At 41.8% G+C, this 15,750-nt stretch overlaps 1 protein-coding gene across 4 annotated transcripts in view; it reads right to left on the reverse strand.

Annotated features, from left to right (window-relative positions):
• Positions 1–15,750, reverse strand: part of DCLK1 (doublecortin like kinase 1) — a 208,010-nt gene that overhangs the window by 170,988 nt on the left and 21,272 nt on the right. The window lies entirely within an intron of this gene.

Consider the following 15,750-nt stretch of genomic DNA (forward strand, 5'->3'; position numbering starts at 1 on the left):
ATCTGAACGCCGCTTAAGCATATGATGCTTAAGTGTATACTTTAGCATTTCCTCTTCAAAGGACTCCAATTATGCTCTCCACAGAGAATTTCCCCCTTTTACTGTAGTTAACAGGGGCAAGTCAGTGCTAAGTCAGCTTCCAGGAAAGATACAGGTTCACAGATATGGTAGATTAAAAATTTTCTTAATCGAGGAAAGGGCTGCCAGGGCCGGCCCAGCAACAAGTCACAGTGAAATATGTGCTTCTGGTGGCAGACCAGGAGAGGTGGCAAATTGCACACATAGTGGGGCCCACTGAGGTCACAACTATTGGGCCTGCTCAACTGTTGGTCAACTCTCAGCTACAGCTGCGACTGCTACTGGTGTGCCAGTGTGGCATAGCAGTTAAGAGTGTTGGACTGTGAGACCAGGGTTCAAATCCCATGAAACTGCCTAGGTGACGTTGGACCAGTCATAATCTCTCAGTCTAACCTACCTCACTGGGCTGTTGTGAGTATAAAATGGGAAGGAAGAGAACGACATGCGCCACCTTGAGCTTCTTGGAGGAAATGTGGGATACAGAGGGACTAAATATATAAATCCCACTAGTGCAGCCAGGCCACCCACCTCAAAGTATAACACTGCAGGGTGAGAATGGCCCCCCAAATCCTGGGAAGTGGTGGAAGGGAAGGGAAGGAGGGGGCTGCCGAGGAGATAGCAAGGGAGCTGCAACAGAAGGTGGCAGCGCAATATATAATCATAGAATTATATAGTTGGAAGGGACCAAGGGGGTTGTCTAGTCCAACCCCCTGCAATGCAGAAATCTTCTGCCCAACACGGGGCTCAAACCCATAAGCCTAAGATTAAGAGACTTATGCTTTACCAACTGAGCTATCCCAGCTGTAGTGTTGTACTAGGACAGGGACAGGCTTTGTGACCAGTGCATCACTTTCCATTTTATGTTAGTGTAAAATCAATTATAAAATTCTTAATTTTTTTAAAAAATATCACTTAAGCTGTTTGCACTATAAAACAAACAAAATCATTAAAATGAAACAGCGGTGTCAAAACAGGTAAACACGCATAAAAAAATAATGAAACAAAAATGCAAGGGAGCCAAACATATAACAGGAACCAGGCTTATAGGTCAGTGGAAGCATGGGCAAAAAGATAAGTCTTAACAGAACATCTGAGGCAATTGGTGGCAGTCGCATGAGGCAGGTTGAAGGAGTATTATGGGAAACAGAAGTGGGGACACACTAAAAGAGGTGGGGTGGCAACACATGCCACGGCCACAGATGCCAATGAAATTCAGAGCAACATGGCAATATACCCATCAAGAAGCCACAGTTCTGTAATGCAGTATAAAAGGAACTTTAGAAACCAGGATTGAAGTGCTAGCATCTGGGAGTCAGAAGAGGGGGGATATTGGTTTGTTCTTGTTCTTTTTTATTATGTATTTTGTGTATTTTTATGTTGTGAACTGCCCTGAGATCTACAGATGAAGGGTGGTATACAAATATAAAAAATAATAATTATAAATAATAATTATAATCAGGTAGATTAACACAATTCCCACATCTAAATATGCCCAAGTATTTACATAATGCAGTTTTTGACTAAATGTTGTTTTCTTTTAAGTTGCCGCAAGTAACAAGTTTTCTGCACGAACTCTAGAACCTCTGGCATGAGCATTCTTGACCTCCTCTGTTGCTTTTCCAGGAGATTTTCCCACAACTGTTGCAGTGTACATTTCCTTATAAAGAAATGATGACTAAGCAAGCGCTGGATTACTTGACTGGCATAGTACAATGGACCCTTGTATGCTTCTTTCTTGGTTGTGAAAGGGAAAAACCAATGCCACCACAGTCCAGTAACTCACTTAACATCTCTTCAACTACATTCTATAATGTTTCACAGTGATTACCCTGCCCTTCTCTCAGCAGTCCACTGAGGCACAAACCAGCATTGCCTAATTCATAAAGGCCAAATTAAAAGAACTAAGATAGAAGTTATGAGAAGATACAGTCAAGATCACATAGAGTTGTGTTTTTTCATGTTAGTAAATGGTGACAGAGAGGGGGATGAATCTATTTTGAAATGTTTAATTCTTACCCGTTGCCCCATTTTTTCAGATTAAAATCTCCCTGTGAAGTTGGCAATCTCTGGAAGCTACCTTTCTACAAAAGCTGTAAGTGCTCTGGATGCAGACAGGGATATGACACCCATCTAGGGATTCAAGGAAGCACATCACAGGATGCAGGAGACAAGAAAAGTAAATGATTTTTGTGAGAAGTCTCACAAACTGTACGAGAAAGGTTGGAAGGAACAATCAGAAATACAGTGGTACCTCAGGTTACAGATGCTTCAGGTTACAGACTCCGCTAACCCAGAAATAGTACCTTGGGTTAAGAACTTTGGTTCAGGATGAGAACAGAAATTGTGCGGCGGCAGAGGGAGGCCCCATTAGGTAAAGTGGTACCTCAGGTTAAGAACAGTTTCAGGTTAAGAACGGACCTCTGGAACGAATTAAGTTCTTAACCCGAGGTACCACTGTATATTAGAAGAGAAGAGATATTGGTATACGTATAGAGGGGGAATAAACCAACCTTGAATTAACAATAGAAGGACAACAGTACAAATGACATCAAAATTCTGTCAGTTAAACTGTTGGGACAGAGGTGAGAGGAAATTACCAAAAAGGAGAGAGGGGGCAACACAGAAATTTGCAGTAACCAAGGCATGATCTGGCTATAGCAGAGAGGATGAAAACTGAATCTATCTATATATTCTTCTCTATATAATAAAAATCTAAGGCTGTCATCATGCAGCTCCCATCTGGTACCATGTGCTGTCTTCAACATGAAGTTCCAGATTTATTGTAGTAATTTAGAATAGCTATTTTATTAACAAGCCCACCCTCATATATGTATGACATGCATCAACTGAACTTAGCCTTCTCCAGCTGAACAAACCAACTGGCAGACCTGTTCTTAAATTTCCACTCTTCTCAAAGTTACATATTGTCACAGGTATCTGTACAAAAAAAGGCTGCTGAATAGGAGGCAGGAGGAGACACAGAATGGGGGGGGGGGAGTCCATGTGCAAGGGGGAGGTGAAAAAGGGAGGAGGAGGAGGGTGGAGAAAAGGGTTGAAGGTAAGAATTGGTGGTGGTTACCAAAAAAGAGAGGAAGTAATAGGAGGCCTGAGAATGGGGGTAAAGATGAGAGTGGAGATACAAAAGGGGTTACGCAATAGGAGGAGATGATGGCATAATGCAGAGCTGCAGACCAGAAGACAGAAGTAGCTCCAGAAATGGGGTTAGGAAGGAGAAATGGGAGCTTAGTAATTGCATGGGTTAGGAAGGGGAGCCTCTAGGGCAGCCTTTCTCAACTGGGTTGTCAGATGTTGTTGGACCACAGCTCCCATCATCTCTGACCACTGATTAGGAATGAAGGGGGTTGCAGTCCAATAGCATCTGATGCCCCAGGGTTGAGAAAGGCTGCTCTAGGGTGTTAATGCGGAGTGATGGGGCGAGCAGATCAAGTGCAGCCCCTAGTCTAACAAAGTCCTCAGGACATGACTGCAGGACATCAGTACAGATAGTGTACAAAGACAGATATGTACGCATACCAAAAGATTTATTCTTCTCCAAAGAAAGACAGCTTCATCCTCATTGTTTTTTATTTTATTATTAAAATTTCCAACATACATTTATAGTATCCAATCTAAATTTATCACATATTTTCTCTTTTAGACTTCCTTCAACCTCTCTGACAATCATCCATTATTCAAATTTTTTAAATACGCATTTCCTAATTTTATATTGCATTTTATAAACCTTCACACACTTAGTTTTCATCAATACAATAGTCCTCTATCATTTGCAGAACTTCTTGAAATCCCACTAGCGTTATTTGCTCATCACATACACATTTCAGATAGTCTGAAAATTTCCCCCAGTCTTCAATGAACTTTTGATCTCGTATATATCTGATCTTTCCTGTTAGTTTGTCCAGTTCAGCATACTCCATCAGTTTCATTCTCCATTCTTCGAGCGTCGGCAGTTGTTCCTGTTTCCATCTTTGGGCCAATAATATTCTCGCTGCTGTTACTGCATATTGGAAAAGTTTACAGTCCGTTCTATTTATTTCATTTCCTACTATTCCTAAAAGAAAAGCCTCTGGTTTCTTAACAAACGTATATTTCAACATCTTTTTCATCTCATTATATATCATTTCCCAGAAGCCCTTCACCTTCTTACAATCCCACCACATATGATAAAATGTTCCTTCTTTTTCTTTACATTTCCAACACTTATTACATGTTTTATACATTTTTGCCAGTTTCACAGGTGTGATGTACCATCTATAAATCATTTTCATAACATTTTCCTTTAATGCAGTACATGCCGTAAATTTTATACTTTCATTCCACAGTTTTATCCAATCATTAAACTGTATATTATAACCCAAATCTCTGGCCCAGTGTATCATAACCGATTTAACTTCCTCATCTTTTGCATACCATTCTAGCAAGATTTTATACATCTTGGACAAAATTTTATTTTCATTGTTTATTACTTCTATTTGAAATTTCGATTCTTTTTCCTCATAACCTCTTTCTTTTAAGTCCTTTTTAAACATTTCGTTAACCTGATAATAATGCAACCAATCATACACATACTCTTTCACTTCTTCATCCTCATTGTTTCACATAGATGGACACCCATTCAAAATGGCTTCTTCAGCTAAACTGCTTCAGTAGCAATAAAATACTGACATTTTATTTCAGCCCGTCAACTGAAAACACACACACACACCTGCTCTTCATGAGTTATACTCTCATATAGGTTCATTTTTATTATTCCAATACAAAATGGCAGAAATTGATTTTAAATTTTGACTTCCTTTGCCAGAAGTACACTAGAATTAAGTTAAATCACTGAAAATACATAGTGACATGCATGGCCCACAGCTGCTAATTTTACATTTCTGTTTACTAAAATGACCCGGATTATAGCTTCTCCTTCCAACCCCCTGCAAGTTTATTATAAGGAATATGTCAATGAGAAAGAGGTAAATTTCATGGTAATCCCAAATGATGTAAGCAAGCCAACATTTTATTCCAAGATAGCCCATTATACTTGATACATGCTACTTATTTATTTTAAATATCACATTTTGTTTATTTTCAGGCTGCCAAATACAGGAACCTCATCTGAAAGGAACGTGGAAAAACCTTCCACTGTTATTTTTGTAAAGCGTCAACTGGCAATGCTTAATCAGCCCCAAGTAATTTTGCCTCGTTTAGAGCAACAATGCTTTCCTCTGCTTACTTCCAAAATAAAACAGGCCAATTAATTCAATGGCTAGGAAGCATGCTAGCTTTGACACCATCTCACAGTAAAATCTGAGCTATGCTTGTTATAAGCTATGTATTAACACTGCAAAATAAAAATAAAAATGCTATACCACTTCAGCATTGTCTCAGAAATGAGATTCTCTCAAGCACCACCAACCTCCTCTTCTGCATATACACAGCCATTTTTGGCCGCAAAATTTATTTCTATTGTATAACTACTGCTTATTATGCAAGTTATATAGATTTGCAGCGTGATTAATTTGTGGCACCTTACATTTTTTAAGGAAGGGTGGTGATTTGGAAGCAGTTTTTAAAAAATAAAAAAATAAGGTTTGTTAATATGAGGACCTCATCCGAAGCAATATGAAAATCTTCCACTGTCTACCAGTGCCAGGAATCAAATCCTTGGGTAGCAGCAGCAACCTTGCAGTTCTTTGTGCTAAAGAAGCTAGTTCCTTAGCAACCAATGAAGACAACTGTGTTGCCAAGGAAATGTGAAAGACATTTATAAAAAGTATGAAAGAAAGCAACAGCAGAAGCCACACACACACCCTTCTAGTCATTTTTGTACCACACACGACAAAATATTTCTCTTCTTAAATGGGGCTAATGCTGGGTCTATGGAAAGTTGCTTTACCTTACTGTGGGTTTCTTTGTTTTGACAAATGTCTATACAAATACAGAACTTTCGGCCTATGCCACCATCTCTCAAGTAGTAGTGGAATTCCCAAAAGTACTTTAGGCAAAAGGTTATGTCTCAGTAGTAAATCACATGCTTTGTGTACAAGAGGTACAAGATTTCCTTTCTGGGCAGCCAATATTGAGTACAGTGGTGCCTTGGTTCTCGAACTTAATCCGTTCCGGGAGTCTGTTTGACTCCCAACACCATTCGAAAACCAAGGCACGGATTATGATTGGTTGCAGGAGCTTCCTGCACTCAACTGGAAACCACAGAAGCCATGTCGGATGTTCGGCTTCCCAAAAACGTTCGCAAACTGGAACACTCACTTCTAGGTTTATGGCGTTCGGGAGCCAATTTGTTTGGAACTAAGCCGTTCAACTACCAAGGTACCACTGTATTGGCCCTCTTCCATGTGATAGCCCCTCTGATGTTTGAAGAAAGCAATCACACACACTCTCTAGTCTTCTATTCTTCAGGCTAGAAATACCAGTTCCTCCAATCTTTCCTCGCTGGAATTATTTTCAATATCCCTGGTAATTTCCCCAGTCCTCCTAAACCTGTTCCAATTTATCAACATCCACCTTAAAGTGCTGTACCCAGAACAGGACACAATACACCCGATTAGATCTGGCTACTTGGAAACTACTATTATTTTATTGCAGCCTATATAATGCTAGCCATGTTTGCAAGCTGGCCACAACCTCCTCCCCCCAGCTGGCTGTTGCCATTTACTCTATAATCATCACAATAGCTGGTATGGCAAAAGAAACAGTTGATATAATTGTGCTGTTCCTTCCTGGAGATGTCCAAGATGAAACAAAACAGCCACAATGGTAAGGGATTCCCGAAGCACTCTAAAGTTCAGACTTCAGGCAAGTTGGTAAAAGCAGCAATATCAAGCTGACAAAGTAAAATTGTCTTTTAATTGACCTCCATCTCTTAGCAATTACCATGTCAGATTGCTTTCAACAAGCATGTCCAAGCCATAAACTCCTGCTGACGCTGGGAATATAACCCTCCAGGGGAGAACAAATCACATACATTTGAGTTTTCATGCTTTGGAGCTGACTAAACATTTCTACCATTGTTGAGAAATGGGAACATAGGACCGTGCTGCCTTAGTCTGCAGCTCTGTATTGTTTGCACTGACTGACAATAGCTTTCTGGGGTTTCAGACAGGGCTCTCTCCCAGCCTTACCTGGGGGTGCAAGGGTCCAAAACTTCTACATGCAAACCAGATGCTCTACCACTGGGCTACAATGTTTCTCCTGAAATTCTTCTGCCTGAAGATAATAGGCATTTCCTAGATTAAGTAGCCTTTATTATAGTTCAAGGTCCAGATAAGACAGTGTTGATTACAGCTATACAACATGGAACAAAACCTCCATTGTGGACAATATTGCATTTGTCAAGATGAGATTTACAGTTTAGGGGTGCTATAGGACGCAAGATTGATAACATGAAAATAGATTTGGGAGTGGGACACCATTACAACATCTCCAAAGGCCTCGTCCACAAACCCCTCTGCCTCTCCTAGCTTTTCTAGGTCTGTTATCTTGGTCTCAAGGGAACAAACTTGTTTTCAGAGAGACAGGAGCTCGTTGCATTGAGGACACACCCATGACTTCTGTCCAAAAGGCAGCTAGTCGTACATGGGACAAGAAGAGTAAAACACTGGGAAGTCCCATTATTCCTGGATGCCCATGCTGCAGCTGTTATTGGATTCAACTGCTCTGCAGCAACACCCACTACTGGAAGAGTGAGACCCGGACACTGTCATTTATGCACTGGTGATGTGTGTAGTCATATCTGAAAATGCTTCAGAAACTTCAGCTGGTACAAAATCCTACTGCTTACACCTTGGTGGGATCATGTCCACACAAGTATTGCCTGTTCTGAACCAGCTACATCAGCTGACAGTTCATTTCTGAGCCCATTCAAAGCCTTAAATGGCCAGGGAGGCCTTGATTTAGGTGCCATGTGTCATAGAGGTTAGGTTTAGAAGGAAGGCCTTTTTCATCACAGTCCCAGTATTATGGCATACACCCATGCCTGCTTTTTCTAATTAATCAAGACTCTTGTTGCAAAGGACTATTGATTCAATTCTGTAGCTGTTCTGTCAAGTTTAAGGTCTATTTTGACTGGTTTTCTACAGAGACCCCTTTAGCCAAAAGGCAGGCTGCATGTTTTCTATTTATTTATTTTTTAAAAAGAAAACTTACATGTATTATACATCACTTGGAAAAAATCATTCCCCCTCCAAAAGTGGCATTATTTCTTTTTTTAAAAGAATAAATTGCTCTGAAAACTATGGGCTATTAAAAAGCTGCAAACATGATTAAGAACAGTATCTTACAGTCTCTGTGCCAATTAACATTACATTTTCCAGTCAGATGCTGGCTCCTGTGATTGATCCCGAGAGACACATAAAATATTACAAGCGTATTTCTTCCCCAGCAAGTGAACTGTAATACTCTAGCTACACAGGACAGTAAGCTCAAAAGAATACTTACCTAGCTGACAGAAAGTCTGCATACTAAACTTCAAGGAATGGAAGTAACAGCTATGGCTACAGCTATAGATTTGCTTCTAAAAGGAGTAGACTCCTGGCAAATACACTAGTCATCCGGTGCTGTGTTCTAAAGCAACTGTCCACTTACTGTTGCTGGAGACCTGCTGAATATGTCCTGAATATGGCTGCCATGTGCTGATACAATGCTGCACCTGACAAGGAAGCTGCAGAACCATGGACAGCTCCAAGTGAGCCATTTGCTCAAAGGAAGGTTGGGAGCATTTTATCCTCTGCGTCCAGACTACTTCCTCCAGGCTCTACTCCCTCGAGAGAACTTCAGAGCCTTAAAGGTCCAACCCTCTGCCCTGAAGGCAGGTTCTCCTCCTTGTTCCATAGCCTCCCTTTTGGTGCACTCCCAGCACTGCTGGACTAGTGATGTGCAGTGGGAGGTATTTTGTTCTTCAGACTCAGGGAAAGGTGTCCACGAGGGTTCAGGCTGCGGGCCCATAGGGCCTGGTAGGTTCTTCTGGAAGTTCTTGTCCAAGCTCCTCAGGCACAATGGTCTCCCTGTCTTCTGCATTCAGCTCTCAGCCCTGACCCCGACCTGGCTTCCCACTGGATACTCCTGCAGCTGCCAACTCTGCATTCAGATCACTGCTGGATCCTGGGTTGCAGCAAGGGACAGAGTTTCCCATGCCTCGTAACTTCTTAATTGGACCACTGCAATACATTTACATGACACTGTCCCTGAAGATTTCTCAGAACCCTCTGTTAGTAACCTAGCAACTGTATTTTCAGTTGGAATAAGGAGCACATTTCACCAGTATTCCCTGCAAGTAAATCAGACAAGATTGTTTTAAATGTGCTGGTTGTAATCTACAAAGACCTGAATGGCTTACGACAAGGGTGGGGAACCTCAGGTCCAGGGGTTAAATGTGGTCTTTCAGGGCTCTTTCTCACACCATCAGGACTCTTGCTGGGCCATGCCCTGTGCCAGGTCATTTCTGCTCCACACTCTTTTTCAGGACTTTTATCTGGCTGGAATGTGGCATGCTTAACTAGGAGCATGCCACTGGCTTGCCTGAGTCGAGAGTGGTGTGTGTATAAACCTCTGGTTTATATTAAAGTCACATCCACTTATCCACTCACTTGTCTCTAGCCCTATCAACCACTAGCATGTAGCTCCTGAAAGATTCCCCCGAAAGGAAGTGAGACTCTCCATCTGAAAAAGGTTCCACTACTGTCCTAGGACTTAGTTATTTTCATTTATTTGGCTATGTAGGCCCACCACCACCCTTCAATGAATCATGAAGGCTGCTACTATCGCAGCCTACTTGTACACTGCATTGTTCAGCAGCTTTCCTGTGTGTCACCCTACCACCTGAAGTTAGAGAGCAAAGAAGGGTCTTACATATCACCCTACCATCTGAAGGACAGCAATCAGGAAGAGGGCTCTCAATCACAATATGTCACATACAGAATGATCTCTGTGGAAAAACTCCTCTGGCACCAGCATCACTGTCCTTCTGAAGCTGGGTAGAAATTTTGGGTTGTATCCAGAGTAGGACTAAGATAGTGTCACTTAGTGGTCTTCTTGTTCCACTGGTGAATTATTTTGCTCCAGTGGAACATTGATAATTTGTTTGGAAAAAATTTTTAACGATGTAAATGGGAGCGGGAGACGTGAGGGAGTCCAAAGAAGTGATGAAATTGTTGTGATAGAAGTAAGATCGTTTATTATGTGTGCATTTATATTTAAAAACTTTAATAAATATTTATATATATAAAAAAACATTATGGAACAAGAGAACACATAATCAGGTTGCTGATAACTTCTTTGTGCAAAAGACTGCACAGTCTGTTGCACAATGAGTTTCTGCTAGCACAAATGTTGTGTTGGATTCTTCTGTTGCGCATCCAGTAGTACAAGAGCACTTGCGCCAGCTGTCAGTGAACAATAGACACAGCCCTTTATTTGATCAGACATTCCATTACGTTTTGCAGCTGGTTTAAATTTATCATCTGATGGCTCTCTGCTGGATGTTGTCAATGCTACTGATTTTATGGCTGATGCTTTTACGATTTTTGTACCGTGTTTATTCTGAGTTTTATTTCTTATATTGATCTCCAGTTATATGCTACCCTGGCCCTGAAGGACAGCCAATAACTTGAATGATTGACTGGTGACAGAAAGAAATAAGGACATTGCTATTGCACCTGGAGATCACATAAATGGAATGAGCCCACATTTAAGAGAGGCCTGCTATTTCTGCGGTGAGGATCCGGGCCAGATGTGTTTGTAAAGTGATCAATGGTGCCTTCTATCCTTTTAATCAAAGACTTGACTTACTGGTCCATTATTTTCCTCTGGGTCCTTCCAGTCTATCAGCTTTAAGAAAAATGATTGCTTAACCCAAGTCAAAAGATAATTAAGAATAGTTCAAACTGAGGTTTGACTCTCACTTGATGAGTAAATATCCTTATATCGTTAAGCCCTAAAGCCTTAAAGGAATTTTGAATACTTGAAGCTTCCAAGATGCAGCACTTAACAGAGAAAGAGCAAATCCTCCATATCGAGAGAGAGAGTTGGGAAGGCCAACTCACTCTAAGGAGTTTATACTGAACTCTGCTTTCAAAGTCTTATCCTCCTCCACCAGTCTTGAAAATGCTGTGACCTTCTGCCACATTCTCCATAGTTGTGAACTTCCCCCTCCCTGCCAATTTCATACTCCCTCTTTATGCCCTTTTTCCTGTGCATGAAGGACTGTGGGCTACTGTAAAACCACAGTCCTCAAGGAATATTTCCTCCAGTATCTGAACTTCAAGGACTTGTTCCCGCTGAAAATCCTGATTAAAAGTCTCAGAAGCCAAAATTTCATCAAGGAGGAAAAATATCCCTGTAGCAAATGCATTAACCTTCAAAGAGGCTTTGTGGGGTTCTGTAGTAGAAGCAAACGGGGTGGGGGTGGGGAATGTGTACCATATGTAAAAAAAAATAATCATAATAAATTCAATCAATCAATAAGTTTAGCCAAAGGCCAGGACAATGAGAATAAATTATGTAGGTGGGGGGGAGGGGAATACACAGATACAAAAGATCTCATACCACACATTAGTTTTAGAGCAAATATGAAAAAGTGTAATTTAGAACTCATCTCCTTTTACTAATATTGGAGCAGGCCCGTTTTAAGGGGAAGTACAGTGGTACCTCAGGTTAAGTACTTAATTCGTTCCGGAGGTCCGTTCTTAACCTGAAGCTGTTCTTAAGCTGAAGCACCACTTTAGCTAATGGGGCCTCCTGCTGCCGCCGCACCGCCAGAGAACGATTTCTGTTCTCATCCTGAAGCAAAGTTCTTAACCTGAAGCACTATTTCTGGGTTAGCGGAGTCTGTAACCTGAAGTATATGTAACCTGAGGTACCACTGTACTGGGGGCAAATGCACCAGGGCTCACAAATGGAAGGGGCCCATCACCACTGACACTGCTGCCAATGTTTTTCCCCTCAGAGTCTCCCTAACATGGGCTCCATAGACCTAACTAGAGAATATAAAACATACAGCAAATCAGAAGAAATGCTAGTTGCATCCTGTTGACCCAATATATCCATGACTACTACTTACAGGTATGGTTGTTGTTTGTTTGGTTTGATTTATTAACCACCCTTCACCATGTGGTGAAATCCCAGTTAGGGGAAAAGATTGGATATGATAAATATAAGGAGGTCCCAGGGCAGGTTACTGCCAGCCAGCCCCAAAGATTCAATTCCAGTTGTGGATCTTTTAGGTACAGTATTTTTTATCTGGATTGGAGAGAGAGTAGCAGAGAGGACATTTACTTTATTTTCACTTACGTGATTTTTACTTATACACACAGGATGCCAAAACATAACCCCTCACATAAGTGGGAAGTTGTGTGTGTTTGTTTTGTGTGTGTGTGTGTGGTATCAGGCCAGGTAAAGAGGTGTGTCTTCAGCATATGATGACATATAACAAAGGTGCCACGAAACACACCTCCACAGGGATTGTGGAAGCCATTGATGGTGTGTTTATTCACATAATCTTACCAACTACTCCTGAACCCTTAGATTCCATCAAGATAGCCTAGTGGAATCTCATGAGCACATGAGAGAGGCACAGGACAAGGTCAAACACAGGTTAGCCAATAACATTTCAGCAAAGTTGGAAAATTTAAGAATATCATACTGTTGAAAGTATTGCCTGGGGAGAGAGGTGGGGTGAGTATATTGTTCTCAGTAAGATTTGAACCGAGCAATAAAAGGTTACATTGACTTCCATGTGACCTGCAGCAAAGGGGGTGGCAATATTTCAATACTTAAACTGAAAAGTTTTCACTCAAATCTCTGTTTCACAAGGAGATTGACTGTACTAGAAGAGCTTTATCCTCTGATCCTCAAAAAACAAAATTACATTTTCCAGTCAATAAGGCATTAAGGTTTTTAAAGTCCGATCTAAGAAATCTCCAATTAAGGCTTAGCCACTCAGAGCAGGGAATCTGGAATTTTCTGGATGCCCTGCAAGAGCCACAGATGGGAATTTATCCACAGGCACAAGTGGAACAAACTTTTGGATTTACCATGGATTTCCTCCCTTTAATCACACTCAGCAAGGAACTTAGTAAGCGACAAAAAAGTAAATAAATCCATCCTTCTACTTCAAATGCCACCAAGAAGAAAAGGGCTCTGGCAATGTAAATGGAACATCAATTGCTTAAGTCAGATGGAAATCAATGGCTTCCCTTATACACACATACACACACGCAGAGCTGACCAACAGGTTATTCCCGCTGAGTGCAAAATCGCTGAGTGATGTTTCTGCTTGCTAAGCAGCTTTGTTTACTCACCAGACATAGTGGTCTCTGTTCAAGACAAAGGGGTGCAACACTCCCACCTCCCTTGCCTGCTAAGGTTAGGCAGCAGACCCAGCCACTTCAACAGAATACAATTAGCAAGAGAGGAAGACATGCATCAGGAGAATTGTCTTGCAGCAGCTCAAGTAGACACAAAGTTTCCAAAGCTCTTACAGATCAAATGCAGTCACCACATTGATCCAAAGTCATCCCTTTGGAATTACTGAAGCCTGCTGTCTTGTCTGCAAATAAACTCTGGTTAGTTCTCCCTCGGTGAGAAATGAGAAAATGCAGACTACTTCCAATGCACGGTCATTAGGCAATTGGGGCCATAATCACTGTGCTTACGCTGGAGTTGATGGGAAATGCTGCAGAAATCCCAGTGCAGGTTATGGAGAACATTGCAGGAAGCTCTTGGAGTTCCCTTCTGGTTTAGCGCAAACCACTGACCATCATAGAATCATAGAGTTGTAGAGTTGGAAGGGACCAGCATGGGAAGCATCCACGTGGGTGAAAAGTTGTGTTTGAACTTTTGAGGTAGAAAATAGATGTGTGTCAATTTTATTTATAGACATTTAGTAAGTCAGTTGCTAAAGGTAAAGGTAAAGGTACCCCTGCCCGTAGGGGCCAGTCGTGGCCGACTCTAGGGTTGCGTGCTCATCTCGCTCTAGAGGCCGTGAGCCGGCGCTGTCCGAAGACACTTCCGGGTCACGTGGCCAGCGTGACGAAGCTGCAGCTGGCGAGCCAGCACCAGTGCAGCACACGGAACGCCGTTTACCTTCCCGCTATAAAGTGGTCCCTATTTATCTACTTGCACCTAAGAGTGCTTTCGAACTGCTAGGTGGGCAGGAGCAGGGACCAAACGACAGGAGCTCACCCCACCGCGGGGATTCGAACTGCCGACCATACGATCGGCAAGTCCTAGGCACTGAGGTTTTACCCACAGCGCCACCCGCGTTCCTAAGTCAGTTGCTGCAGCTATCTAAATCTCAATTAAGTTAGGGTAATAAAGAACTGGAATTTGCCATTTCAGTTGAGTGGAGTCCTGGAATCCATATCAGAAGCAAATCAGCACAACCCCTTCACCTATGAAACTCTTGCGGGTGGGGTTGCTTCTAGGTCAAAGACCTCTGATAGCAATTTCTCCTGAGAGTTTCATGCTTTGGTCATGTTGTTGATTGTTGCCACTTCACAAGACTAGGCTCTTCTGGGGCACTACCATGCAGAATTGTTATTTTTTTTGTGGTCTCCACATTGGGGGCAGGCAATGTGCTTGGATTGGTCCTCAGCCCCCATGCCAGTTATTCATAATATATTTGACAAACCAAACCAATAGCAGATGGGACAAAGACAACCCTCACACAACAGTCATAATTATCATATTATTACATATGGAATTTCCAACTCATATTAGCCAGAGAGCTTTTCAGTAACCTGCAACTCATTAATGCTCAATGAGGAGAGAGAAAACCTTATAAATCCAGCACTGCATATACTAGCAAGTGAAGGTCTAAAGCGAGGAACTGACATTTGTTCTGATATCAGCAAACTATTAAATTTGTATCCCACCCTTTCAGCCAAAGATCCAACTAAATTTTACTCAGAGTAGACCCACTGAAATCAATGAACATGACTGAGTTAGGTTTATTAATTGCAATGGATCTATTCTGAGTTAAACGTAGTTGAATTCCACCCTAGAGTGGCTAATATGTTTCATGACACTGTGTCTGCCCTGGCATTAATCTGAGAAACCATCAGTACCACTGCTGGAGATCAGTGATGCATCAGCTCTTATGACAATGCTTACATCATCATCACCACCACCACTACCACCATTATAAAATATTATTAAATTTGTACACTCTAGGAGGGAATATAAGGAGCCGCCATCACTGTAATTGGTTTGATTGGACTATGTGTGATCCAGAGGTGCTAGCCAGTTGCCAAAGTGATTTGATAAAAATAACTTATGGGGTGGGGGACACAGAAGGGTTAGATCTGTGTTCCCCACAGATGGTTCTTGACATATCTAAAATCTTGGTACAAGCCCAAAACAAAAAAGGCAGGGGGAACCATTCCCTACCAACAGTCTACATTTCCTGTTATCCCAAGTGAAAAGTCTGTTGTGAACTGAAGCATGGAGCCCCAACCAATCAAAGAGACAATGCTCAGCAGTTGATTAAGTCTTTACTCCCAAGTCTGCCTCTAGAATCTGTCTGTACTACAGGAATATTTGTGTGTGTGTGTGTGTGTGTGTGTGTGTGTGTGTGTGAGAGAGAGAGAGAGAGAGAGAGAGAGAGAGAGAGAGAACACACACTACATTTTTCCCTACCTGGGAAAATGGCAC

This window comes from Podarcis erhardii (genome assembly GCF_964252035.2).
Source record: "Podarcis erhardii genome assembly, chromosome: 4".
Lineage (NCBI taxonomy): Eukaryota > Metazoa > Chordata > Lepidosauria > Squamata > Lacertidae > Podarcis > Podarcis erhardii.